This window comes from Aythya marila, assembly GCF_965140915.1.
Source record: "Aythya marila genome assembly, chromosome: 11".
NCBI classification, from domain to species: domain Eukaryota; kingdom Metazoa; phylum Chordata; class Aves; order Anseriformes; family Anatidae; genus Aythya; species Aythya marila.
In genome coordinates this window covers 6,007,217-6,034,936 of record NC_139052.1, presented here as the reverse complement: position 1 = coordinate 6,034,936, position 27,720 = coordinate 6,007,217, and the positions used below count along the sequence as shown (strand labels likewise).

Sequence of the window (27,720 nt, the reverse complement as noted above, 5' to 3'; positions counted from 1 at the left end):
CCAAGAGTAAATGTCAGCAAAATCTGTCATCCCCCACCTCCCTGAAGCTATAAAAAAGCAGCTCAGGAGTCCCAGTTCTCTCAGAAATTTCTGTTACTAATACAGTCTTTTTTTATTGTACATGTCAAAGACCATACAACAACTCTGCATAGTCATTAAGGCAAGAAATACAGAGATAAAAGTATGTGATGTTTCATCAGCCTTCTCCTGGGCAAGGCCCCCAAAACGAAGCAGCAGTCTTGTATGGCAAATATGAAAGCTAAGTAAGAACGTGCCTGTGGGCCTGTAGGCATGTTCTGATGAACACCAGCACTATGCGTTTCCCAAATCCTGAGAGAAGTAGCACAGTGAAAAACAAGATTAAAATTCATGAGGAATAAAAGCTTTTTTTCCCCCCAATCAGTGGTATAATTTTCATTTCTTCCGGAGTATGAGAAGCAGTAGAGTTGTTGACAGTTTCGGCTTGTGCTTTCACAAAACTTTTAGTTTATCATAATTCCGATTAATATTTTCTTTTTAACTGGCAGAAATAATTCACTTTTCTACCTTTAAGAAAGTCCAGAGGAGGCTGAACTGCATGGTTTGGATTTAGCCATTTATTTAAGGAGTACGTACTTTGTCTGATTAGAAACACCATGCATGGCTACAACTGCTAGGTGGCAGAGGGAATATCCTGTTTGTGTTGTAGTCCAGATAACAGAATAAATAGATTATGTAGCTAGCTGATTAGGACTAGATCAACTAAAGGTCACTATGTATGTTTGTTATTAATTTCATATTTTGGGTGGATACATAAAGACTGGATTTGAGTAGTTCATTCTTTTTCAGGAGGCCTGATCATATAATCTAAAAGAATTTTAAATACTGAGAACATTTAAGATTTTGAATTGCTTGTGTGTCTTTACTTTAGGAAGAACTGCTGAGTTTCAGGTGTCTTTCTGGAAAAATAGTCAACTTTGATACAGGAGATTGCATGTAACGGGGGATGAAATCTGATAGTTCAGGCTCACAGATGAAAATTCTGTAGGCTAGAGTGAGAATTGAATTTGATAGATGTCTAAGTGGAAAAATCTCTTAAAGCAAATACAAAACAATGAACCTAAGATATTTTGTATTGGAGCATTCTGAAAGTTTGCCATACAACAGTAATTGTATAATGTATTTGTAATAATGAGAGATGAATACTTCTAATCTGGACATGTAAATGTATGGTAGAAAAGGAGATGGTAAATTATACAATCTCATAGGTTTTAAAAGTAAGTCCTTGCTTGCTATGTTATCTAGTTCATCTTTAAATGAATTTTGTTACTCAAACAGGAATGATATTGCAGCATGACTGTTAAGGCTAGGAGTTTGAGACTGAAAGTTCAGTAAATTCTGTGTGGTATCTGCACAGCAATCCATGTAACTGGGTAGTTAAATCAAAAGATAGTATAGAAATCTGATAATTGTAAAGGATTTACTTTGCTAAAAAGACTGCTCATCTGCCAGATTTTTTTTTTTTCCTGGTGTATATATACATTTTGCCTAGTGTTTGGGGGTGGTTTTGCTGTGGGTGTCTGAGAATATGTTTGTGATTGATGAGCTAAGATGTTTTTTTCTAATATTGAGGCAAATAACTATTGATGCAACGCTCTAGAAATTGCAGTTCCTGAAGAGAGAGGGGGAGAGGTTCTGCTCCCACAGTGTTCCTGCTGTCTGGCAGTAAGGTTTGCCTTTGGTCAGGAGCTGTTGTTGAAATAACGCATGCAGCTTCCCACTGCTGGATCTGCACATGCAGTTGTTGCTCTCCAGAAGCTGAGCTACAGCTGTGGTCAGCGGACGATGTACCTAATACAAAAGCAAAACTTCCGAGCTTTGGAAACTTAAAAATGCAATCCTTCAGTGGGGAAAGGAATTTAGCAATTTACTGCCTAGTGAAACATAGCTATTAGCTTGTTTTATTAAGTTGATTTAGTAGCAGTTGTGTTGCAAGACATTTTTCTATTTATTTCTCTTTCCAGGATTTGGGTGGAGGTTTTCCAAGAAATAATAGTGTTATTTCTTATGTCATATAACTTGGCATTTTCTTCTCCACTTTGCTTTTGTTTTCTGTATCTCGGGAAGATTATCTGTCTCCTTTATAATTTGCTGGATTGAGCAAAGGTTAAGAGGCTTTTAGGACTGTATGTAGGTAACTTGGTTTGCCAGCTTATCTTCCAGTAATATTTGACTCCTCTGACTGGCAATATAGTTCTCACTGGTTCTATATAAATTACTTGGTTCACCAAGGCAGCAACTTGATTTTTGTTTCTCTAGTTATTTTAGTGTGAATTTTAGATTTTTAGATTTTTTAGTGTTCTCTTAGACCTTCAAACTCACAACATACTTTGGCAGTTAATCTCTCTAAATGAGGAAAAACAACAACAACAATAAAAAAAACTTAGGACATGGCAAAGAAAATTGCTGTAGCACAGTGCAGTGCTTTGTGGAATATCAAAGTTAAACAGCTTTTTGATGTGTTTGCTTCCTGAGATTGAGTTAAAAGAGGCTTCTGTTGAGGAGTGAAATAACTAGTGATGTATATTTCCAAGGTTTTGAACACAGGATCAGTTTAGGTATTGGAATAGCTAGAAGTCTCCTTATTAATTCCCTTTCTACGATTGTATGTGTACATCTACACAGCCTTCTTGCTGCACAGGCCACTTATTCTTAGTGGGGAGAGGAACCTTACATTTGTGCAAGGTTTATCAGATGTAAAGACCTCACATTTTTCCTCACAATCATATTTGAGAAATATTTAGCACATGGTAGAGTTCTCATTTAAAGGAAAATAATTTAAATTACTCCTTCCATGTACTGTGATCATTAAACTTAACCTGTGTTTCAGGATTTCAGATTTTCCTCCAAGATCTTGACAGATCCTGGAAATCAATGGGATAGCTAAGATGTTGAAATATGTCTTCCAGAAGTTACTTGAGGGCATAAAGGCTTCCAGCATGTTATCAGTTGCAGTGTTCTAGCTGCTGAAGAGCCACCAAAGCTGGCTGGTTGGGTGTGTTTGGGTGATACTGAGCAGAGCTGAATTAGTTAGGCTGTGATAGGGACTCCTGGTCAGATATATATACAGCACCAATTTTGTGGGATGTGAGCATGTCTGCTATGATAGGACTACGGCAACAGCTGGAGCAAAACAGGGTTTTATTGTTGCATTTTGACTTCAGGGAGGAAAACCATACTAGGATCCATTTCATTCTCTGGTATATGCCACACCAATGAACATATACATCCTTTTTGGCTTTAAAAATCCATTAACTGCAGTCTACCATTGGGTTACCTGTTATACATGCCATTCTAAATAAGGGTCTTACTAGGAGGGGCTTGGTAGAATCCATTTTGAGGACTAAACATCAAGATACTGGTTTTCATGAAGTTTTGTTGTTTGTTTTTGCAATAGCATGATGAAAAATAGTTAATCTAGTTTCAAAGCTTAATTGATAATGAAAAATTGTTTTATGTTTCTGTGTCGGTCTACTTTGAAAAACTGCTGTTTGCTGTCACCAAAATTTTATAACGAGCCTGTATTATGAAACACTGTGAATTCTTTGAAGAATGAAAAATGAAGACACGGGGCAGGTGCCTGCACAGCTAAAAATCAATGCAAACCAAACTAAGTTCACTGAATTTTTCCATAGTTCTAGTGGAATACTTTGTGTAAATGATTCCAGTTTTACTGAAAGTAAATTGCTATGAATACGTATCTCCTCTCCTAAAATAAGTGTGTTGTATTCTGCTTACCTCCACATTTAAGGAAGTGCTTTGTTACAAGTTAGGTAGAGGTAACTTCAGCCACAGGTGCAGAGCAGCCAGTTCACGATGTGCTGTTGCATGGATATACGAACATGGAATAAAGCTTGTGAAGAGTTTGTCGTAGAAAATGACTAAAAGCCATTAGCTTAATGAACCTGCACAGCCAATTTAAAGAGCTAATCTTATTTTATGTCAGTGATTAGTATCATAGAACAGCCTTAACTCCCTTACAGAATCATGCTGAAGCATGTCTATGGTGCTAATTTAAAATGTTACTTCCAGAAATGAATGCCCTTCCTTGGCGAAGGCTGTCTGAGCTGTTTCAACTCTGTAGCCTTCAGAAGTAGGTGATGGCACCAGAAAGTGGTGAGGCTGTGTGTCATAAGTTTCCTTCCTATCTTTACATAGTATTTTCTATGAGCATCTGCTTTAAAAAAAAAAAAATAAAAAAAAAAATAAAAAAAATCTTTGTGTAATCAGCAAACTCATTCTCTTACAGACATGGGGTTTTGACTTACCAATGAATTGTTATTTTTTTTAATTTCTTAAAAACAATCCACATTTGCATTATGTGCTTTTAAATAGTAGGTTCCTTTATGCCATGGGGAATCTTTGAAGGGAGTGAGAAATTATAATTCTGACAGATGAAACTAATGCATATAGTATTAATTTTGTACTTAAAGTTTGCCAGGTTCATTCTTTGGTGGTTTTAAATAAATTCAAAGTGAAATTGTTTAAAATGTTTTAAATTGTGAATACATTGGGAAATGTTTAGGCTTTATATCAAACTTGATACCTTGTTTTTGACAGCATATGCTGTATTGATAGTAGTTTATGATTTTGATCACTGGATGCTGATGCCCCAGACCCTTTACGAGCTGCTCAAGTATGAGGAATAATACTGCATAGTTGGACAGGTCCATATTTATAACTAAAATGTTGTCACATCTGCCTCAGGTTACCTGCTATGAATAAGAAAGGAATTATGCCTTCCTCTCAGATGGATCAATTACTTCCTGATGAACAAAATGTCTTAAAATAAAAACCCATTACCATGCCTGACAGTCTCCAGGTTAAGACAGGCCAAGTTGTATGTTCATACAACTCCATTTAATGGTGTCTTCAGCTGTCAGTGTGTGAATTGTCATTGAATGCATCAGAAGGAAAAAGAAATGGGAGTGATTGTCAGGCGTGACTACCAATCATCGTTCTGAGTGCCCAGATGTTCTGTATCGCCAGCCATAATCCTGTTGGCTACTTGCAGCCCAGGTATGACTGTAGCAGGCTGTAAAAGCATATTTTGGAAATGTAATAGCACATTTTTTCTTATTTATTTTTTAGAGCAGGTTTTCAGTGCTGTATGAACAGTGATCTGCATGTGTGTGAGGTAAGAGAAGAAACAATGAAATGCTATTATCTGATCTTACAAGACAAGCTTTCCAAAGCTCAAAATAATCTGTTTATTTTATGCAAAAGAGGGATAAAAGGAGATATAATTATGGTCTGCAATTGTCAGAACAGAGAAAAAGGCTCCTGATAGTAGAAGAACATGGTTAAGTCTAGCACAAGACTGTATTATGAGGCCTAAGACTTGGAAGTTGGAGCTAGATAAAGCAAACTGGAAGCAAGTTCCCCCAGATTTCCAGTGGCAGGTCTACTTAACTATCTGGAATCTGATGGGTTTTCCATCAGTGCAGATGGTCTTCCTAAAATTAATTACATAGCTCATATGAAAGTCATAGACTTGTTGCAGAGATGAACTTCTTTGGCTTGACTTATGCAGTAGCTAGGTGATTGTTTGTACTGTTGTTTTCTGAACTACTTCTGTGATTGATTTAAATATTATTCTGAAATCTGTAGGTGGATAAAATTGCAATTTCAATAATGATAGTGTAGTTAGAACAAATTTAACTGGCTGAAACTCTGTCTTTAAAATTGCCTGGTTTAATTTTTCCCCTTCATTTTTAAGAACTTGATGAAGAAACTTCTGTTAAGAAATTTCCTTTTTGAAAACTTTGTAAATTTCTGAACAAACTGAAATAGAATGAAAAATTGTTTTTGCTTGTCCAAAAAAAATAACAGAAATGACTCAGCTGCAAGAAAAATACAGCAAAATACGAGGAGAAAAAAAAAAGTCAAAGGAAGTTTTACAGTGTCAATTTATACATGTTACGAATCATAAGGTACTGTCCTTCCAAGCAGTCCATCTCAATAGAAACCTTCAAGCACTGCAAGCCTATTACAGGACGAATAGCTTTTTCTCTGTCCATCTCTGGTTATTTTTGACCTTTTCCCTTTTTTCTTCATTTTGCTTAGCATGTTATAAATATGTTTGACTACCTATGTTTTTCCTCCTTCCTTTTTCAAGATGGCCAGTTATGGCTGTAATTGAAAAAAGTCTAAAGAAGAAAAATTCCTTTTTTCTTTATACATATATACATTTATATGTACACACACATATATAAAGTACATGGGAATATACTGATATATATTTGCTTTGTATATGCATGCTTGTATATATATATTCTTCATAAGATCTCATAGTAATAGAATAATAGCTCTAGAATAATGATGTGGTTGATACTATATTCTTGACATAAATCCGGATACCATGGAAAAATATCCAAGTTTCCTATCATGCAACTGATCTATATCCCTTACGTATTTTGCACCTTGCTACCATCTGTCTGCTGGCGTAGTGCGTAGATACGATAATAGGGGAAAATTCCAGTACGCTAGGAAACGGCATACAGTAGCTGACAGCTATTCTGATCCACAGAAACCTTCACATGCTGCTAGCGTCATTGCATCAGACTTGCTGAAAATCTTTTGACCCTTTTCTCACTTGATTTATACTAGCTTTTTAAATTTGTTGCAATAACTAAACATTGTTTTAAAGAGATATAAGTAATTTAGAGATTCTACAACATATGGAAAGAGAATTTGAGAAATTATCATAAAAATGCATATATATGTTTTACTTGTATATAAACCAGATAATTGGCATAACATAGATCTTTTAAAAAGAGTTCAAGGATTTGGCTCAGATCATCACTGAAAACCCTACTCCAGCAGGACTCTTCCATGTGAAATTTGATGTGCTTTCAAGCAGTCTGCACAACTTAACGTTACCTGACTTCACTATCCGTTTAGATGAAACTCCATTCTTATTTTTTGTTGTTTTACTGTGGTACAGTAAGCCAACAAAAGGAAGGAAATGCTGGCTTGAGGGAAATTCCGTTCTGATTTTTGTTGTTTCTATTCTTTTCTGCTTAAATGTTCAGCATTACTTCTTGCAGTATATGCATTTCTTTATTAGCAGCTTTATCTTAACAGCATAGTAATTAATCAGCAATTTTTCCTAGACGACATGTCCAAGGCGGGTAGCACTGCAGTAATTTCAGGTATGAGAGCTTAGAGTCTCAGCTGGGTCTGACATGTGCGTGCAAGGTCAAGAGAAGCATTGCTCAGGTAGTTCTGAGTCTGCAAGCTGTTCCACTTGGCTCCAATTATCTGTGCATTTGGAACAGTCCATGGGGGACAGGATTACAAATGGAGTACGTTCTGGCCTTTTACAAGTATGAATATCTATGTTGTTAAGTATTTGCTATCTGGATTTGTTGTCTTGAGGGTAAATGTCTTGATCCAGCTGCCAGACAGTTCTCTGCTGTTTCTTATTTGAAAATCATTAAATAACTAATAACTAATCAGCAAACTGAGAACTGTATGGAAATGCTAAAGGTATATATGCTAGAGTGGATTGTCAGTCTTCACTTAGACAGCTTCTCAACTGAAAACCTCTAAGAACTTACTGAAATGTGATCTTCAGTCCTGACTTTTTAGCTTATTTTTAAAGTAAATAGTAAGAGCTGAGCCTACTGAACCGTATTTATCTGTAATGAAACCTGGGTGACCTCAGCAGGCTATGTCAAAGATGAATTTGACCAACTGCACATTAATTTCTTTTAAAAAGTACTCTGATACGGAACACTAACTCACCAGCTTATCTGGAACAGTGTATTCTGTTCCAAACTAAATTTCTGATAATAAAACTATTACTTCATTGTTATTATTATTGTACTCTAATGATTTGTATTCTGGTCTTTAAAACAATATACATTTTTTTTTAATTTTTTTTTACAGCGGAAGTTCAAAGCTGGGCACTTCTAAACTCCAAGTGTGTTGGAGTTCTGTTAACCATATTCTACTGGTTAGCAATATGTTAGTCTGATGCTCTTTACACCTGTCTTGTTGAGCTCTGAACCTGGTTTGTATACAAGCCTAGGGTTTTAAAAATAATTCCAGCTATGTAACATCTAGAAAATACAGTCATGTAAAGGACAGAGATTTTCCAGTGGCTTTGATTTTGGTATATTTTTGTAAGTTGTTCTCTGTATGGCTAGCATTGGACTTGAATATAAGAATATTTTCTCAATACTAGGAATTAAAAGCCCATAAAAGTATTTTCTTTCTGAAGACAGAATGCTGAATAATCCTTACGATGGGGAGAGCAGCAACATGAACATAGGAATACTGTCTCTACGGTGTCATAGCCTGTATGACCGTGTAACTGATTGACATCACCAGTCCTCTGCTTTATGTCTGCTCTTAAACTGCTGCTTTTAGCGATGGAGTCAAATGAAAAGCTTCACAACAAAATAAAGAGCATCATTACACATTCATAGTCAAATATTCTGTGATTAATCTGCTTTGAATGCCACTTTTCAAAGGAAAGCATAAAAGGTAACGAGAACACTTGGAGAGGAGTAAAGCCATGGCACTTAAGGTAAAAGCCTGGAGCATACTAATGCACTTCAGCAGAAATTGTGCTAAGCCTAATCTGGGCTTTAAGAAGTTATTGCCTAGCAAAAATCTTGGTTTGGGTTAGATTTTTAAGGTGTTGTTCTGCTCAACTGCAGACATGCAGATATTTTAGGAAAGAACTGGTGGTAGTTCTGTAAAAATTCTCCTGAAACGTCTCTTCAGTGTTTGTAAGATAGGACCCTTGCTGTGTTCAGGTTTATAACAGAGAGCTGGTGGCTTGGTGTCTTTGCTTGTCTAATATGATTCATTATATTTTTGCCCCCCTATAAAAGGTAATGGAATGAGATTTGTGTGTTCTTTTTGATGTCTCAGGTGTAACATAGAGTTAGTCTTCTTTTTACTGTGACATTAACAGTATTTATAAAGTCCATGTTAGACAGATGTATGCAAAACCCTAAAGCTCGTTTATACAAGACATTTCTCATGAAAGATGAAGATTTTTTTTTTCTCCTTCTCCAGGAAGAAGTGACTTCATGTAAGAAATGTTCTTGTAAGATAGAGACAATCTGAACAAGAAGCTCATTCTTTCTGGGAAAATGTTGCTTAATATCTGCTTCAGCAACAGAAAACATTTGTCTAGAGCGAGAATTTCCAAAGGATCAGGTTATGTATTGACTGCCTGACATTTTCTGAAGATGATACTACGCAGGATGAGTCTTTTTATTTTCTGTTCATTGGTAAAATGCACACAAAGGCTTTAAAGTTTCAAGTAAATTAAAACCCAATAAAAGCAACATTTAATTTATCGATTTTTGTCATATGTGCTCCAGAGATTTTAAAGTCCCTGCAGAGAGACACTATTTCATTCTCCACATGTGTACAAGTGTTTGCGTGTCCCTCTGACAAAAAAGCAGATGTTATACCTAAAAAAAGCTACTATGGTTTCTGTCCCCTTTCAGCGATTTGTTCTTTGTGATACGGTGTTTTTGTTTTGTTTTGGTTTGGTTTGTCTGCTGCTTGTGTGTAAGCTGGGCAAACTGCTCTGCTTGGGCAGGGGTTGGGCTAGAGCGACCCGGAGGTCCCTGCCGACCTCAGCCAGACCGTGATGCTGTAACTCTGTGTACATACTCGATTTTGAGCCCTTCCCCAAAGCACCCTAAAGTTCTTTGTAAACAGCTCATAATCCAACAGTTTCCAACTGTTTTGCTTCCACTATGCATTTCAGACAAAGGATAAGCAAAATGAAGTCTTTAGCAAACTGAAATGCAGAAGGTTTGATGCTCATCTTTAAAGTTACTGCATGCCATCATACCCAATTTAGTTTATGATAGATTCCTGCTATTGGCAGAATTGTGTTGAAAAGGTGAGCTGATTTAAATTACATTTTATTTGCAACTTCTTAGTGTTTTTGGATCACTTTGGTCTGAATGTCTGCCAGTCTTCAGAGGTTTTTTGGTCTGTAATTTATGACTTGTGCAGCAGTTCCTAGCTCCTTGCTTTGTCTATCAATACACCAGGTGAGTGCATTTTGAAATGTGTACCTTGTAATTTGAAAGACTTCATTGATACAAACTCAGGCACTTGAAAAGTTCTTCTGGGAATGACTGGTTCACCTGGTGGTAATTACTCAGGTTTTGAGTGCAGCTGGCAAAAGGAGCAAAGCTGTATGGGATCAAGTTCAAGACCCTGGGCAGAGTGTGTTACCTTCCTCCATGCTGCCATGGGGACATCTGGCAGATTCATCGGAATTGCTATGAAGAGCTGGGAAAGGTGTGACTTCATGTAAGAAATTCTTGCCTTTTGTCATCTCCACCTCTGTCATTATATGCTTTGTCTTTAAATAAATATGTGTGTGTGTATATACATAAAATCATTAATAATTTCTCAAGGTCTTGCAGGTTAAATAAAGCCAAGAAAGTCAGTGGTGCTGGAAGGCTTTTTAAATGAAATTGAACATTATTACGTTGCAATATATTTGACAGTTCATTGTAATTTTTTTAAGTTGTATTTTTATTATATGCTGCTTAATGCATGTGACATAAAACTAGAAAGAACTGTGTATCTTCTGTTGTAATTGGACTTCTTTTTGCCAGGGACTCTACATCAGAGAAGAATCATTAAGTTTAGGGAAAAATGGCTTGGGAGATAATATGGAATGACCTTAGAAGACTTAATTCTTACTAGTTTCTGAAGCAATATGGTACCTTTAAAAATAATAATAATAATGAGAATAATCATGAGTTTTTTTAATTAAGAGAGTTCTTGTTGTTGTTGCTTTTTAGATTAATGTATCTTATTTTCTTGTAGAAATTAATGAAACAAGGGCCATTTCTAGTAAAGCAGTTTCCCATTCCCTGCCCTAAAATTATGGAACCTTTTTCCTCTTTTGGCAGAACAGTTGGGACTGAATGGAGCAAGTGTGTGGATAAGTTGATTGAAATACTACATTTCTGCATTTTCAGGTGCCTGTGAACTCTGCTAGTAAGAAGAATTTTAGTAAATAAATTATTTTGTCTCTGTGTGGCTTACAGTAAGGTTAATGACAGTGATGTGTATCACGTTCTGTATTTTGAATTGGCAGCTTATCCCAAATGGAAAAAAATAACCCAGCAATGTGAACAATATTAGGTAAAATACCTGTGCTATTTATAGATAAATACATGTGTAGGTATAGCTATATAAATATATAGACAATATAAAGGCATATAGGTATAGATATAATACATATATTACATCTAGATTATAAACATATATATATGCACTTTAACATGTACATAACCTTTCTGTCCTTAAAAACATGTATATTTTTGAGATTTATAGTATGTTTTATTGATGCATTTGACTTGTAATTGATGTTTGTTCATTTATTTGCATGTTAGTTTGTTGGTGGCTCAAAAATGCTAGCAGATGTGGAGGGTGGGATTGTGCAGTTTCTTATGATTGGAAAGGACAGCTGGCAAATATAAGCCATTGGTTTCAGGAATTGAAGTAGGTAAATCAGCTGTATAGAACCATATTTTTCTTACTGACTACATTTTAACAAAAATTGTATTTACCTAGTCAAAGAATACGTGAGACGATGAACAAAAAGTATTTGCAATAATCTTATGTACATAACAATCTAGCATGATGTTTCATTTTTTCCAGTCTACCACAAGGTACTTTTAGTGTAGATTAGATGCTTTGTAACATCTTCCTTAAGCCTTTTGGTGAAGAAGGCAAAAAAAAATAAATATCTAGAAATATCAGAATCTAACATACCACTATTTTCTCTTTATTAATTTATCCCAATGGTTACAGAATGAAGGGAAAAAATGGAGGGGTGTGGAGGGGGTTCTTCAGTTAATAGCATGGCTTATTTGGTGGCTTTTTGATGGATTTTGATACAACCAATGTACAGATGTATGTTTATGCTCTACAGCAGGGCAGATTTGAGAAACTTCCTACTAGGAAAACTTCTTACAACACGCACTGTGTGTATGCTGGTGGGTCTTGGTAATAGATTAGATATGTCAGTGAAGTTTATGGTATTTTCCCTGTGTAAATACATTTTCTTTAATATTTTCTGTTCTTTAATGTTTTCTGTTGAAGTGTGTTTCTTTATGATAAGGCTGTGGAAGAACTCAATTTGTGGAAAAAATGTTTTTCCCATGACAGCAGAATATGAAAGTCACTTGCAAATGATGCTCCACTGTACAAATGAGCACTGCAAAAAACAACTTTTTAGAGGCAGTAGAGTATGTTTGTGCTTGTTAGTGTAAAGGAACTCAGTGCACAGTGTAGATGTGGTGTACATCTTGTGTTGCAGATAAGAGAATGAAACACGCAAGATTTGATTGGGAGGAATTCCAGGGCTGGGTTATGTGTACAGAAAGTGATACAACTTCTCTTCAGTCCACATCTGCATTTTTTATGAACCTTAGTGTCACTATTCCCGTTTTACAGGTGGGAAATGGACACGGAAGAGTGAAGTTACGTACATAAGTTTTTAGAATCCTTATAAAATACATGCATGGACTGATGTGGAATAGAAAGCTAAGAGCGTTGAGCATGTAATTCAACTGCAGCGTGCCCCTTTATGGGGCTGGAGTCCCAATGAAGTACCTCCCCATGGCACTGGGCAGACACCTTTAGTAATAATCATTCCAGGTCAGCTCTGTGTATGGATAAATATCTGCTATGCTACACCTAAAATAAAGCTGTTCTTTGAACAGCGTGCAAATTTATGACCCACTTATCATTGTTTAGATGTGCCTTTTTCAATTCCCAGGATTTCTCCTCCCCCTCCTTTCCACTTTGATAAGTTTTGATTTTTGCCTGCAATAGCTGGGACCATTGAGAGAAGGAGGGGGGTGAAGGGAGAAGAGAGGGAGATTTGAGGCAAGTGTTGCTTCGTGTCCCGCTGGAATGCAGGCTGACTCCTAATGTGTCAGGATGTACAAGCAAGAGGAAAAGAACACAAAGCGTGTGAGTTGAGGTGAAGAACTGTCATTGCCCTCCACTGCCAAGTAGTCGAAGATGCTCAGCTTGATTACATCAGCCCACAAAACAGTAGGCTTTGCTTTCCTCTTTGTGCTACCAGCTTTGATGCAAAAGCTGATGTAATACAAGCTCACTTAGTAAATGTGCAAAACAACCTCCTTCCTTATATATGTGTGTATATATTTGTATATGTATTTTTTTTCTTCAGAGTGGATTCTTTGTTATTGAAGCCAGCAGTGATTTTGCCACTTGTTTCAGTAAGCTTATTTTAATAACAGTTGACAAGGTAACATTCAGCTGAATGAGCAGAGACACGTTTCCGTCTTTTGATGCTGCTTGTAACACAGTCTGTAGTTGAAATTTAAAACTTCAGTTCTTCATCCTCTTTTACATATGCACAGGAACTTGGTTAGAGAATAACCGAAGTCCCACATTATTTTGATGTGTTGAAATGTGCATTTATTTTGTTGTTGTTGTTAGACTTTGTGTTTATTCTGTCAGTTGATATGAGAATTTGAATGGGTCTCACTAAGAATGCTTGGTGGAGCAGGGTTCTCAGCTACCTCCAGCGAGGGGGTTTGGCTCAGTTAGGATACCTACACTGGCTGATACTGAAATACCTGCAACTTATCTTTTATGACTTGTTTAAGCAACCTGGTTTAAAAAAAAAAAAAAAAAAAAAAAAAAAGGTGCACTCATACAGAGCTATTGACAAAATGAGGGCTTTGATCTGTTTTGATGTAGGTTAATTACATGTGGATATATATTATCTTGGGCTCTACTAAATGCTTATTTGTGTTGCAAAAAATTTAGCTTCCATTTAACAGAGGTAAGGTTGGCTATCCTGTACATTAAATGTGAATTTCATACCCCCCGGGCTTAGCTTGGGAAACATTCAGAGTGGGATTTGGCAAGCACTGAGGAGGTCTGTACTGAGTAATGCTTCCAGCAGAAGCAAACCAGTAAGGATATTGTGAAGCAAGTACACATCTAGCACATGAATAATGGCAATGACTATTCTTCATCGCTGTAAGCAGTTTGTTCAGTGTAAGGGATGGGGTGGAGGAGGAACTTGGCATTATGGAGAAGTGAGTGCGAGCCCCGGTCACTTTGCCACCAAAAGGGTATAACCGTGTAAGCATGAAAGATGGGTCTGTGTCACATCTTATCTGTACTGGTAGGTACTGCTCCTTTAAAGCTGTCTTGGTGGCTTTTGAAAAAGTGGTGTTAGGTGTTTTGCATTTTTATTTCTTATGCTATAAAAACAGGCAAGAACCTTATGTTAATATCCTACTGAAATCATCAACCAGATATGTTGTTTCCGATAGGAAATGATTTTGTGCTGTGGTTCATTCTCAAATTAGAAAAAACAGCTGCTGATGGAAGACAGTTGGGGACAGAAATATATATTTGCCCAAAGTATATAGGAAAGGTATATGAAAATAAAAGAAGGTGGCGGTGGAAGAAGCAGGCACTCCAGTTTCCAGGGAAGCTCTGCATTTATGTAAAGTACCGCAGCTGCGCTGCAAAACTCCGCTCTGCGGATGACCTCAGTCCTGAACAAGACAGACTGTTCCGGGTGCAGGTGTGGCTGCTGAATTATTTGGTCTGTTTCTGTGTCAGTCAGTGACAGCGAGGTACTCTGGGTAAAATTTGTGTCCGCTGAATGAAGTGAATCGGTATATTTGGTATTCCAGAGTTCACTATGTGCCTTCCTGCTATTGCAGAAATAGTTTATTTTATTCCGCTGAATGACATTAGTTAAAGAGGACAGGCAAGAGGAAGTGGCTCCAGCAACAACCTCTGAATACATCAGGCAGGCAGACGCCAAGGCAGGACCGCGTTGGGGATGGTGCAGAACAGAAAAGATTGTTTTGACAGCTGACTTGTGATCTTTTTTGAAGAGGTTTGTGTATGCTGTTTGAATGGTGAATATTAAGTTTCTGCTGTGTGCTTCATGACAAATAGAGCTGTGAAAAATGTTCACTTCTAACACACGTATATCCAGTCAGCTTTGGGTTGAATTTGACTAGTCCTGGAGCCTGTCGGAGGTTAGCCAAGCTACTTTAGATCACCTTGGTATTTGCCAAGTGTCGATTGCTATTTATCTTTGCACTTTTTATCTCTTAACAGTTTATAAAGTCTTATAGGTAATTCCTATTGTTTCATTTGTATGCGGTGTAGACGGCCAGTGAGTAGGATTAGTGTATTGAATATGGTTACTTGACTTAGGCTGGGGTCTGAACGAGCAAGTCCAGTCAGACCGAACTGTGGGGAAGCCAGGAACTCTAACACCTGACTCTCCTCCAGCTGTGTGGGATGTAGGAGATTTGCAGTGTCTTGGAAGAATCAAGATAGATCGAGAATCCACAAAAGCAGATCCTTTTAGAAAGATGACTGTAGTTCTCTTCAAATACTTCATAAGAAATTCCATGTCTGATTTGGCAACCGTTAAGGAGAGAACTATTTATTCACCGTAGGATGTATGACTTCAGCAGCAAAGTTCACCTAATACTGGTAGGAGGCTCTCACTTTTACTAGCTAAAGTGCAGTAGAGGGAATATAGCCTCCCAAATGAGTTGTAACCCCTTAAAGGTTACCGACTATGGTGGCAATAGTATTATTTCTGCATTTGAGATCTCAATCTTTTATGGATCCTCTATCCTCTTGCTTCTGTGAGAACATGTAGTCGGGTGACTGTTGGCTTCATGGGAGGCAGAGCACTGGTACAGGAAATGGTTGTGAAATTGATAAAAATGGGTTTTAAAATGGAAAAGGATTAATAGTAAGATTTCTATGACAATATCAACATACTCCTAAACATTTTTTTTTGTGATGTTAAATGAGCATGCCTTTACACTGTGTGCTTTAGACTTGTAGTAAGAAAGAAATATATAAAAAATGGAAGGTAGTTTGCTGAGACTGGCTCATTTTAAAGCCCAGTTCTTGTTTCTGATCCACTACAATTTATTAAATCATCTGACGCTAACTGAGAACATATGAGGATATATTTCAGGTATCTCTGAGGGTTTAAGAAAGGTTTTGGGTGACTCAGGAATGATAAACTAGCTTGTTTGGCCGCTACGATTCAAATGAATACGCGATCCAGTGTACTTGCGATATAACGTGGTTCTCTTGAGCAGAAGAATTGTCTGCTAGCTACTGTTCTTTTAAACCATCTGAAGCAGACAAATCTGCTTTATGAAACTGGTTATGTGTGAACTGGTCAGTGTATTTTCCTGGTAGGGTTTGGAAACACATCAACTTTTGTAATGGTGGGACGTAACTGAAGAGGGATTTGGCAGGGCCAAGGACAGCTCAGATGCCACCCACTGCTGTGGGTACTGAGAGCAGGGAGGCTGTGGTAAGCAGCTGGTATTTCTCTGAGTCATGCATTCTGCTGCTTGCCCCTTGCCGCTCTGTCTAGGCTGTGTAGGTGGCCAGGTGTGATTCTAGATGGGAAGTCATTGACATTGATGTCACGGATCAGTCCTGTTACTGGGGAGAGGGGACATGGCTGAATCCCTCTCTTACCCTATAGAGCCTTTGTGCATTCATCTACGGGATGAATAGTGTAGATGAGTGGAAAAACATATAGATGGCCAGTTAGTGTGCCTCACAAGGTGACAAATAGCTGGTATCCTTCGTCCCACCTTTCTTCTGAAGGTTATATAGCTTGTGCTTAAATATCTTCTGCCTCCTGTTCAAAAAAATGGGACACAGTAATATAGCATCCAGCCTGTCTCTTGGAGCTTGATGAAGGGGATTATCACAAATTCAGTTAGCTTAAAGTTTATGTGCTAACTATTCTGCATTAGTAGCTTGTGTGCGTGTTCTTAACGTTGATGCTGGACATTCTGCTTCAGAAAAGGCTCGTTCCTACAGAAAATTAGGGAAAAGTTGCTACCTTAGTAAGAAGTTACAGAAACCTGAAATAATGCTCTGTATCTCTGTTCTCTTCTTAGACTGTATAAGGTACAGCAGAGAGTCATTCTGCTCTTTTTAATAAAAAATTCTGACACCTTTGAAATCATGCTGGCCAGCTTGAAAAAAGTGTTGAAATACCTCAGTAGGAGGGGTAGTGCCGTTCGCACAAGTTGTACATAACTAGAGATAAACAAGAATCGTTTCTTTATGATTTTTGAATGTTTTTGAGTCTCTTTCATAATTTTGTTCATTGAATTAGGGCTGAAGTTTTATTTGCTTTAGGGGAAATGGGTTTGGAAAGAAAGCAATCTCTGGCAAGTGAGTGTCAGGTAAGAGTGGCACTGGGGGAGCTTCTTCAGTTTTAAGACATTTATCTGAACAGCTCTTGATGGGCTAAGCTACACCTGAATTTGGAGTTAAAGATTCAGAGGAAGGAAGTGCTTTTCATGTCTTAAGCTCTTTCTGAAAGCAGAAGACTGGTTGCTTTTCTTTTTTGCATAAAGTGCTGTTGCTTTTGATATGCAAATGGTGAACTGTACCGCATAACCTCAGTCTTCTAGAGAGCAAAAGGAAGGGCAGAGAAAAATGTATGTGGTGCAGGAATTCAAATGACAGGGAAACAGGGTTCCTATTCTCTTTGACAATTCAATCTGAAATTCCAATAAAGCAAAAAGAGAGCAAATCGGGTTGGACTGTGAGGGCAGGGACTGCCCTGTGTGATAAGGGACATCTGAGAATTTCTGCATGTAATGAATATAAAAGGTAGCTGAGCTGACTGAATGTTTAAGCAGCTGGAGTGAGCAATAATAGAACAGAGTGGGCTGTAGCTGAGCGACAGCTCATCATATAATCATCATGTTTTCCTCTTAGAACATCTCTGAAAAACAAGAAAGATGGTTTAATTCTTTTTTGTCTTCATCTAACAAGCAGATTTTGAGTAATTATTTTTTGGAAAATGTTCAATGACATCTAAGCTATAGTTACACATACATATTTTGAGTGATGAGAGTTATTGTCTGTGGTTCAAAATATGTTCTCTCTCCCTCCCCCACCTCATTAAGTCATACGGAGTATTTCCCCTAGTCATTTTTCCTTTTCCTTAATCATCTTCTCTTGTGCAGAGGTCAGATCTGCTCGGCTGGCATTTCACGATGCAGAAGGATTTGGTTAGCAAGGCGCAGGCTTCTGTAGCTCTCAGTGTCTGTGCTGCTCTCTGTTCCTTTTGCCACCCACCCCTCACCCTGGAAGCTGCCAGTAAGAAGCACAGATGGGCAAAACTCACAGAGCTTTGCCGAATGCAGTCAGTTGAAATTACCCTGGCTCAGCCATACTGTATTGATCAGCCAGACTGTAGGCCTCCTTTCTTCTAAATGCTCAGTTTGAAGAAGCTGACTGTGGAGAAATGGTGCTTCTCTGGTTATCTAAAGCAGTACCAGGTTCCTAGTTGGTACAGAAGCTCTCACAAACCTCGGAGTCTTTTACCATGCATTATTGGGAGAGTGGCAACTAGAAAACTGCTTTATTTGGTAGGATAAGGGGGATTTAAAGAAATACAGGTCTTATGAGATGAAACGAAATCACCAAGGCTTTATGCTGCGCGTCTTCAGGCAGCCGTACCTAGTGTGTGCTCTAGCTCCGTGTTGCACTTTGCTCATCCAGTAGTGACCAGAAAAGGCCTGTCACACCTGAACAGGTACTTTGAAATATAGCGTAGTAGCTGTATTTTGGAGCTTGCCAGGTACCTAGAGGTGTGTGGTATTGTGAACAAAATACAACCCTTTTAAAAGTGAAATTGCATTATTATTTGTAACAGTGGAGCTGTCTGTGTGAAATCGAAGTATTGAAAATAAGTCTAGAAGGGTAAAGTGGTGGCAGTGTTTTTCCTATGAAGTCAGCAAACTGGGTGGTTGTTGCAGGGTACAAAAGAATAATTTGAATAGCTTGCATTTTGTATTCTTTCGGAAGAGAGAGCAGCTCAGTTTGTAATTAAAATGTATTCTGTTTATTTGCTAAAGTTTGTACAGCTCTCTCGCAACAGCTTTTCCTAATGTACTCTATCACTGCAGTGTCTATGTGCTTCTAAACTGCTTTGCTGTGATTCAAAGATCGAAGCCGAAATTCCTTTAAGTGGTATATTCTTTATTGCAGCGCTGGATGCACGGGGGATCTCTCCACCTATCGTGCATACCTAAAGCGGAAAGCAGTCTTGAATTTATACAATCAATCTATCAATATTCTACAAGCACCTATACATATGCATTACCTATCCCCGCCTTCCCTCGCTTCTCATGCTAATTAGCCTTTTGGCACCTTGCGCCTGCGCAGAGCCTTCCAAGAATTGTGGGCAGGGGTCTTTGGGACGTGGGCAGGGGTCTTTGGGAGGAAGACCCCGAGTCTTCCTCACAGTGTACTTTTCACCTTTGGTCAGGAATCTGCTGAATTGGCATGTTTCTTAATTGCGAGAGCTGGTTGTTGCCAATTCTTCCGTTTGTTGTATCTTTATAATGAATTCCAATGTCCAGTTTTGAGATTTATAGTCCTTACGTTTGTTTCTCTGTCCGTCTGCCGCTTCCTTATCATGAGTTCCAGTGTCTTGTTTCGAGATATACAGTCCATGTCTGGGGATTGTCCTTGCCTCCCCAATACCTCCCCAATACCTCCTTAATCAATCCCCCCTTTTCTTTTCCCATGCAAATTCTTTTGCATCAGATACTTTCATTATTTACAGTAACACAACAAAGCAGGCATCTAAACAACATGCACACAAATATTCCTAATACTACTAATGCGATTAGAGCAATGAACACTTGTTTCAACCATTGAAAATTGGGCAACCAGGAGGTTAACTTATTCCATATTTCACTAAAACTCCACAAAAGATCATCTTTACTGATATCATGTAGGACCCTTGTCTGCTTCCATATTTCTTCCAGGTCGGTAGAGATCCTTCCACTCTGATCTACATACACACAACAACTTGTGTTTATTACTGTACAGACTCCCCCTTGAGCGGCCAGTAACAAGTCTAGGGCCATCCGATTTTGTAATACTACCTGTGATAAACTAGATATCTCTTCTTGTTGAGCCTTTATAGCATCCAGAGTTTTGTTTTCTAACTTCTCTATAATTGCAGAAATATTAACTATTGCCTTTTCCAATTCACTCACTCCTAACCATGGGATAAACCATCAAACAAAACTATGAAAAGCGGTGTGTCTCTCTATCAATGGATTGTTAATTTTTTGTCTGATTCTCCGCATATGATTTCTCAAGTAGGCTCGAGGCACTACATCGTGTACTGCCATATTGGGGACTACCGCTCCTAGAGTGCAAGTTCCCTTCCAATTCTCGGGCAAGACCTTACAGGCTGTATCATTGCATAGCCAATACCACCCTTTTCCTTCTGGTACTGGCCAGCTGGTTGAATTTGCCCAACTGCTAGTTGTACTAATATCAATTTTTCGATTACAAGATGTCTGATTCCCCACATAAGTAGTACCTGTATTTATACAATCCTGTTTTCCCATACCCTTAGGCGGGTTACACCTTTGTACACATACATAGTAAGATTCCAACGGCACGAAGCTACTAACTTCTAGTTCCAAAACTTCTTCATATTTTCGACCCCAAGATGTGTTTTCCCACAAATTAGTCCAAGATAAGTTTGCAGGCAACGGAATCCCGATTAACGATACACCCTTATTCCCATGCTGTGGCAGATGGGTGCATACCCAACAGTTCGTCTTATTAGTTACTTGAGAAATTGTTTGTATTAAGGTCAGGTGTAAGTTCTCATCCCAAGTTGCCCACCCCGAATCCGAGAACCGCACCCCTGCAATCATTAGGATCTGGAAAACCGTAATTTTGTTGGTCCAATTGGAGTGGTGGTCTATATCCTCGCCGGGACCTTCTTCACCCTTGAATTGTGGATCCAAGCTGCTTGCTTCTTAATCTTAATGGCGGTGTGTGTTGTCAGTAACACTTGGTATGGTCCCATCCACTTTCCTTCCATTTTTCCTGTAGGGGTTGTCCTGAAAAAGTCTTTATATATATATATAATTCCCGAGCTTAAAGGGGTGGATTGGTTGATCCAACCCTCTAGCCCTGGTCCCTAAAACAAATTTATGTACTTTATTTAATTGTTTCTGAAGTTCAGTTATATAAGCATATAAATATTCTGATCCTAACTGCGTTAGGTCCTCTCCACTAAATAGAAATTGCTATGGCCTTCCATATAAGATTTTGAAGGGACTCAAATTCCCTTTTATTCTAGGTTTAACTCTAATTCCAAGTAATGCTAAAGGGAGGGATTGAGGCCATGACAAATTAGCTTCTTATCCAATTTTAGCTATTTATTGTTTAATTAAATGGTTCATTTTTTCTACCTGTCCACTTGCCTGTGGTCTATAAGGAGTATGCAGTTGCCAATCTATATTTAGAATCTTACTTATCTGTTCTACCACTTGTGCACAAAAATGTGAAACTCTATCAGAAGACATTGCTACTAGAACCCCAAAGCATGGTATTATTTCATTTAACAAGACTTTAACCACTTCTCTTGCTTTGTTTGTTCGACAGGGAAAGGCTTCAGGCCTTCCTGAAAACGTGTCAGTCAGAACCAGTAATAATGATACCCCTCTTTTCTAGGGAGTTCTGAAAAATCAATTTGCCACTGTTGCCCCGAATAATTTCCTTTACCGATTATTCCAAATTTTATTCTATTATTGGTATTGGGGTTATTGTGTAAGCAAATGCTACATTGTTGAGTTACTTGTTTTATCATATCGTCCCACTAATGTCTGACTCAGGCTCTTATGCAGTGTGCCAGCTCCCCAATGCGTTTTATTGTGTTCTGTAAGAACTATGGGCCATGTCAAACTAGAGGGTATTACTATGTGGTTATTTTTTAAATATACTCATCCATCTGGTTTCATTTTACCTTTCAAATCTTCAATTAATTTTAAGTCTTCTTTTGTATAATTTGGATATAGTTTGGATTTTACCGTCTGGTATCAAAGACAATGCCTTCACCTCAGTTATTTCAGCTGCCTGCTTAGCCTCTGCCAATCGATTTCCAATTTCAAAATCGGTGTTCCCCTTTTGGTGTCCCTGACAATGCATGATAGCTACCTTTTCTGGTTGTTTTACAGCCTCTAACAATTTTAAAATTTCTTCAGCATACTTTGTGTTTTCACTGAGCGGTCAGCAATCCATGTTCTTTCCAAATTGCTCCATGAGCATGTACCACGCCGAATGTATATTTAGAATCTGTCCAAATATTTACCCTTTTTCCCGCTGCCAGTTCCAATGCTCTCGTGAGAGCAACTATCTCTGCCTTTTGAGCTGATGTTCCAGGGGGTAAAGGCTTAGACTCGATTACCTGCTGAGTAGTTGTTATAGCATATCCAGCTTTACGTTGTCTTTGCATAACAAAACTGCTCCCATCCGTGAACCAAGTTTCTTCCGCATCTTCCATGGGCTCCTCCTTAAGGTCTGGTCGGCTGGAATACACAGTCTCTATAGTTTCTAAACAATCGTGAATCACAGGTTGTGCTGGAGCATCACTAAGAAAAGAGGCTAGATTCACAATATTAGTTATCACAATTTCCACGTTGTCCTGTTCTACCAATATTGCTTGATATTTCAAAATCATCAATTCTTGTTTAAGTTGTTTAAAGACTTTTTGTGCTTCTCCAGTCCAGACTAACTTTGACTGGTTAATCTTTATCAATTCACATAGAGGCTTTACCAATAGTCCATAATTATAAATCCAAAGGCGACACCAACCTGTCATTCCTAAAAAGGTTTGTAGCTCCTTTACCATTTGAGGTTCTGGAGTCTGGCAAATGACTTCCTTATGTTCAGTTCCTAGTTCTCGTTGTCCTTCCGAAATTTCAAATCCCAGATAGGTCACACTTTGTTGAGCCAGCTGGACTTTCTGTCAAGAGACTTGATATCCATTTAAACCCAGAAAATTAAGACGACTTATAGTCCATTGAATACAACTCCCTTTAGTCTCAGTAGCTATTAAGAGATCATCTACATATTGTAACAAAGCACCTTCAGTGTCCGGAGGCATCCATGTTTCAAGTTCCCTTGCTAATTGGTTTCCAAAAATAGTGGGGCTATTCTTGAATCCTTGAGGTAGTAATGTCCACGTAAGCTGCGTCTTTCTGAATCGGGATTTTCCCATTCAAAGGCGAATAGGTTTTGGCTTTCTGTGGCTAAGCCTAGGCAGAAGAAGGCATCTTTTAAATCCAGTACGGTAAACCAGACTTGACTATTCTTTAATTTAGTCAGCAAAGTATAAGGGTTTGCCACTACTGGATGTATTTCCTCAGTGATTTTATTTATGGCCCTCAAATCCTGAACTAGGCTATAGCTTTTTCATCTGCCTTTTTAATTGGCAATATGGGTGTATTGTATTCTGATTCGCATTCAATCAATAATCCATACTGTAAAAATTTATTAATTATCTCTTTAATTCCTTTCCTATCTTCTATCCTCAAAGGATATTACTTAACCTTAACGGGTTTCTCTCCTGGCTTTAATTTAATAATTATTAAGGTCACATTTTTAGCTCTTTCAGGGGTTTCAGTAGCCTAAACTCCTGGACATACTTGATCTGTGATCTCTAAAGGTATTTCACTTTTAGGGTCAGTTTGTATTAGTGCCAAGCTTAACACATTTATTAGTTGTTTTTCTCCTATTCTTAATTCCATTTTCCCTTTTTCAAAGACAATTTCTGCTCCTACTTGCTCTAATAAATCTCTACCTAAGAGTACCCATGAGGAGTTAGGCATATATAAAAATCTGTGTATGCCCCATTGTTTCCCTAACTTGTACTTCAAAGGATCACAAAAATAAGCCTTTTCGGTTACACCTTGTCCTGGTTTCAGTTAGAACAGTGTTAATTTTCTTCCTAGTAGCTGGTAGAATGCTATGTTTTGGCTTAGGATGAGAAGAGTGTTGATAACACCCTGATGTTTTAATTGTTGCAGAGCAGTGCTTATACCAAGCCAAGGACATCTCAGCTTCTTGCTCTGTCCTGCCAACAGGCAGGCTGGGGGTGCAGTAAGAGCTGGGAGGGGACAGACCCAGGACAGGTGACCCGAACTAGCCAAAGGGGTATTCCATACCATCTGACGTCATGCTAAACAATACATAGGGGTGGCTAGCCGGGGGGAGGGGGCCGGACTGCTCGGGGTTAGGCTGGGCATCGGTCAGCGGGTGGTGAGCAATTGCATTGTGCATCACTTGTTTGTACACATTATTAGTAGTAGTACTATTATCATCATTGTATTATTATTATTATTATTATTTTCCTGTCTTATTAAACTGTCTTTATCTCAACTCACGGGCTTCACTTTCCATTTCTCTCCCCCGTCCCAGAGAGGGAGGGGGAGGGTGAGCGAACAGCTGCGTGGTGTTTAGCTGCCGGCCAGGTTAAACCACGACACATCTTTTACCCTAACATAATAATTCTGTGAAGGCATTAATGCTTGATTTAGAACTGAATACGTTGCCCCATATCAATAAGAAATTTCACTTCCATTCCTCCCCTAGCTTCATTATAACCAGCGGAGGTACTAGGGTAGATTCCCCAGGTCCCTGTTATTCCTGTTGAAATCAGGGGTCTATTATCCTAGGAAAAGGCTAGTCAATTTGTCCTCCGAAGCCAGGTCCAAACCGTTTTGTTTTATTTATTTATTTATTTATTTATTTATTTATTTATTTTCATTACATTTCAGAGTTGGTCCAAAAATTCCATAGGGGTTTCTTTTAGACCTTGTTGGAAGCATATTCTCAATTCCCATTTCATCCAGATTTTAGTATTTACTTAACCATTCATAATTTTCAGGATGATTCGGGTCTTAGTGGGGGTCGGTCAGGGGAATGCAATTGTCCACAGTTCCCTGAGCGGTCCCATCGGCAATCTGAGCTCGCACATGAACTCAGGTTGTTTTAAGAGTTAACTGGTTTTCTGTTTCTGTGACAACTCTCTCGGACCCATCATGGTCCCTTTGCCCTAAAGGGCTAACACCCATGATTTTAAGATCTCTGCCTCGGGCAGAGGCAGAACTATTATCATTCCTACATCCTCTTTCCCTGCTCATTCAACTTCAAACACCTTTAACACTTTCAACAACCCTTTTAACACTTCCTTTATCTTTCTCCAGCCTGTACTTCTCTAATGCCATCATCAAAGGCTCAGTCAGGGGCCAACTTAATTCTGTACCTTTTCCCACCAAGATGCTGAAACATCAGTATACAACATTTCATCCTGTTCTGCTTCTCAAAAAACAACATTAGCTGTAGCAAAATATTATAGTTTAAAGTTCCATTTAGGGGCCACTTTTCTCCACATTCCAGCTTATAAAGCGGCCACCACTGATTACGATATTTTATCAATGTTTTCCTGTTCACACTTCCACCGGCAGATCCTCCAATATCCTTCCAGTGACTTAAAACACATCCTAACACACTTTTCTTTAAAATTTCACTGCTTGTTTGCCCCCCCATTTTCCAGTTTACACTTTCAGAATACACATGTTACTTACAAAAGCATATCACAAAACGTATCACTCACAAAAATACAGGCACGCAATATCTTTCAGTAGCAATGTCACAAAATTACTATTACCAGCAATATTGCCAAAATCACAATAACAATAGTCAGAGTCAAATTCCACATGCGATAAGTCAGAAAACCAAACTGTGTAACACCGTAACGATATCTCTCTTATAACAATGCCACGAACCTACTATTACCACCAGAAAAATAGCCAAAATCACAGTAACAATAACCAAAGTTAAATACCATACTCCATGAGTCAGAAAACCGAAATAGACAACACAATTCCAGATGGACCTTAAAGCGAGCTCTTTCCTTAAGGTCCCCAAATATACTTATGGTGCTTACCACAAAGTATATACCAAACACTGCCTCGCAGAAGATCACCTTCTGACTTACAGACAGTTCCAGATACAGATGGACCCCAAGGTCCCCAGATATACTTGTGGTACTAACCACAAAGTATATACCAAATACTGTCCTGCAGAAGTCACCTTCCGACTTACTGGACAGTCCCAGATGACCGGTCTACCAGAAAACCAAACCAGAATAAAGAATATACTCACTTACAATGATGGGGTCCTTGTCTGCCTCCGCAGTGATCCGGTGAGTCGAGGAGTCCCTCCGGGAAATCCCGGGGGTACCCTAGGGAGTCCTGTCCCCAGCGGGTCCTGCGGTCCGGCAGAGAGGTTGTCCCATCTGGGGTGCCAGATTGATTCAAAGATCGAAGCCGAAATTCCTTTAAGTGGTATATTCTTTATTGCAGCGCTGGATGCACGGGGGATCTCTCCACCTATCGTGCATACCTAAAGCGGAAAGCAGTCTTGAATTTATACAATCAATCTATCAATATTCTACAAGCACCTATACATATGCATTACCTATCCCCGCCTTCCCTCGCTTCTCATGCTAATTAGCCTTTTGGCACCTTGCGCCTGCGCAGAGCCTTCCAAGAATTGTGGGCAGGGGTCTTTGGGACGTGGGCAGGGGTCTTTGGGAGGAAGACCCCGAGTCTTCCTCACAGTGTACTTTTCACCTTTGGTCAGGAATCTGCTGAATTGGCATGTTTCTTAATTGCGAGAGCTGGTTGTTGCCAATTCTTCCGTTTGTTGTATCTTTATAATGAATTCCAATGTCCAGTTTTGAGATTTATAGTCCTTACGTTTGTTTCTCTGTCCGTCTGCCGCTTCCTTATCATGAGTTCCAGTGTCTTGTTTCGAGATATACAGTCCATGTCTGGGGATTGTCCTTGCCTCCCCAATACCTCCCCAATACCTCCTTAATCAGCTGATAGCTTTCAGAGAAAGTTAGTAATACAGCTTTGTTCAGCCACTGTTGTGATCTTTTTGCAAGTGTACAAAATTTGTAAGCAACTTCTCACAGGAACTTATTGCAGGTAATTAAAAATAGTTGGAAATTAAAATGTATTTCATCTTCTATCAACTAGAAATGAATGAAGGATGTTATTTAAGACAGTAAAAGGCAACATATTGTATGCCCACAACATCTTTGCCCCCATGTCAAAAAGAATTGTGAATAGGAACGTTGATTAGTCAGATAACTAGTGATTTGGCACCAGCTCAAGATCTACCTTCTTGTACCAAAGTCTGAGAGGCTCATGGGAAACAATAATGAAGAACAAGGGAGGTAGATTTATATATATGTGTGCACACGTGCATGAGCATATATAAATAAATACTTCAAATTTAAACACGTTATAATATGAATAATGTTTCCTAACCACAACAAAGAGAATCTACAGGTGAAAGTCAGTTAATTTTAGCATCGATTAAAGGTGAGAGGTATTGTTTGATCTTCTCCTGAGATTTTTGCTTGCTTATTAACAGAGGTCGTGGTATTTAAAGGATATTTATAGATGAAGTTCATAGAAAACTCTCTGACCTTAATGAAGTTAGGATTTCTTCCTGTGTGTTCTAAAAGATCTCAGAAACACTGCCACGCTGGTGACGAGGTGCTGCTTGCTTTTGTGTGAACTATGTAATGGAGGCCGTAAAAGTAATCACGTGAGTAGATTTGTATGGGTTTAAACTCGTAACTTCAGGACTTGATAAATGAAAACTTGATTTTTTTTTAATGATAACTGTTTTGAAACATATATTGATGCATTTGCTGACTTCGTATTATTGACAAAATTTTAATGTTTTATATTAATAGTAATGTGA

The 27,720-nt window shown here is 38.4% G+C and overlaps 1 protein-coding gene across 4 annotated transcripts in view; it reads left to right on the top strand.

Moving 5' to 3' along the window:
* The window catches only part of OTUD7A (OTU deubiquitinase 7A), a 120,112-nt gene that overhangs the window by 21,385 nt on the left and 71,007 nt on the right, over positions 1–27,720 (top strand). The window contains exon 1 of one of the 4 annotated variants that reach the window (XM_082769115.1): positions 14,858–14,941. The exons of the other annotated variants lie outside the window; for them this stretch is intronic. The gene's annotated coding sequence lies outside the window, so the exon portion shown is untranslated. Of the gene's footprint in view, positions 1–14,857; positions 14,942–27,720 lie in introns of those variants that run through there. 4 annotated transcript variants of the gene reach the window in all.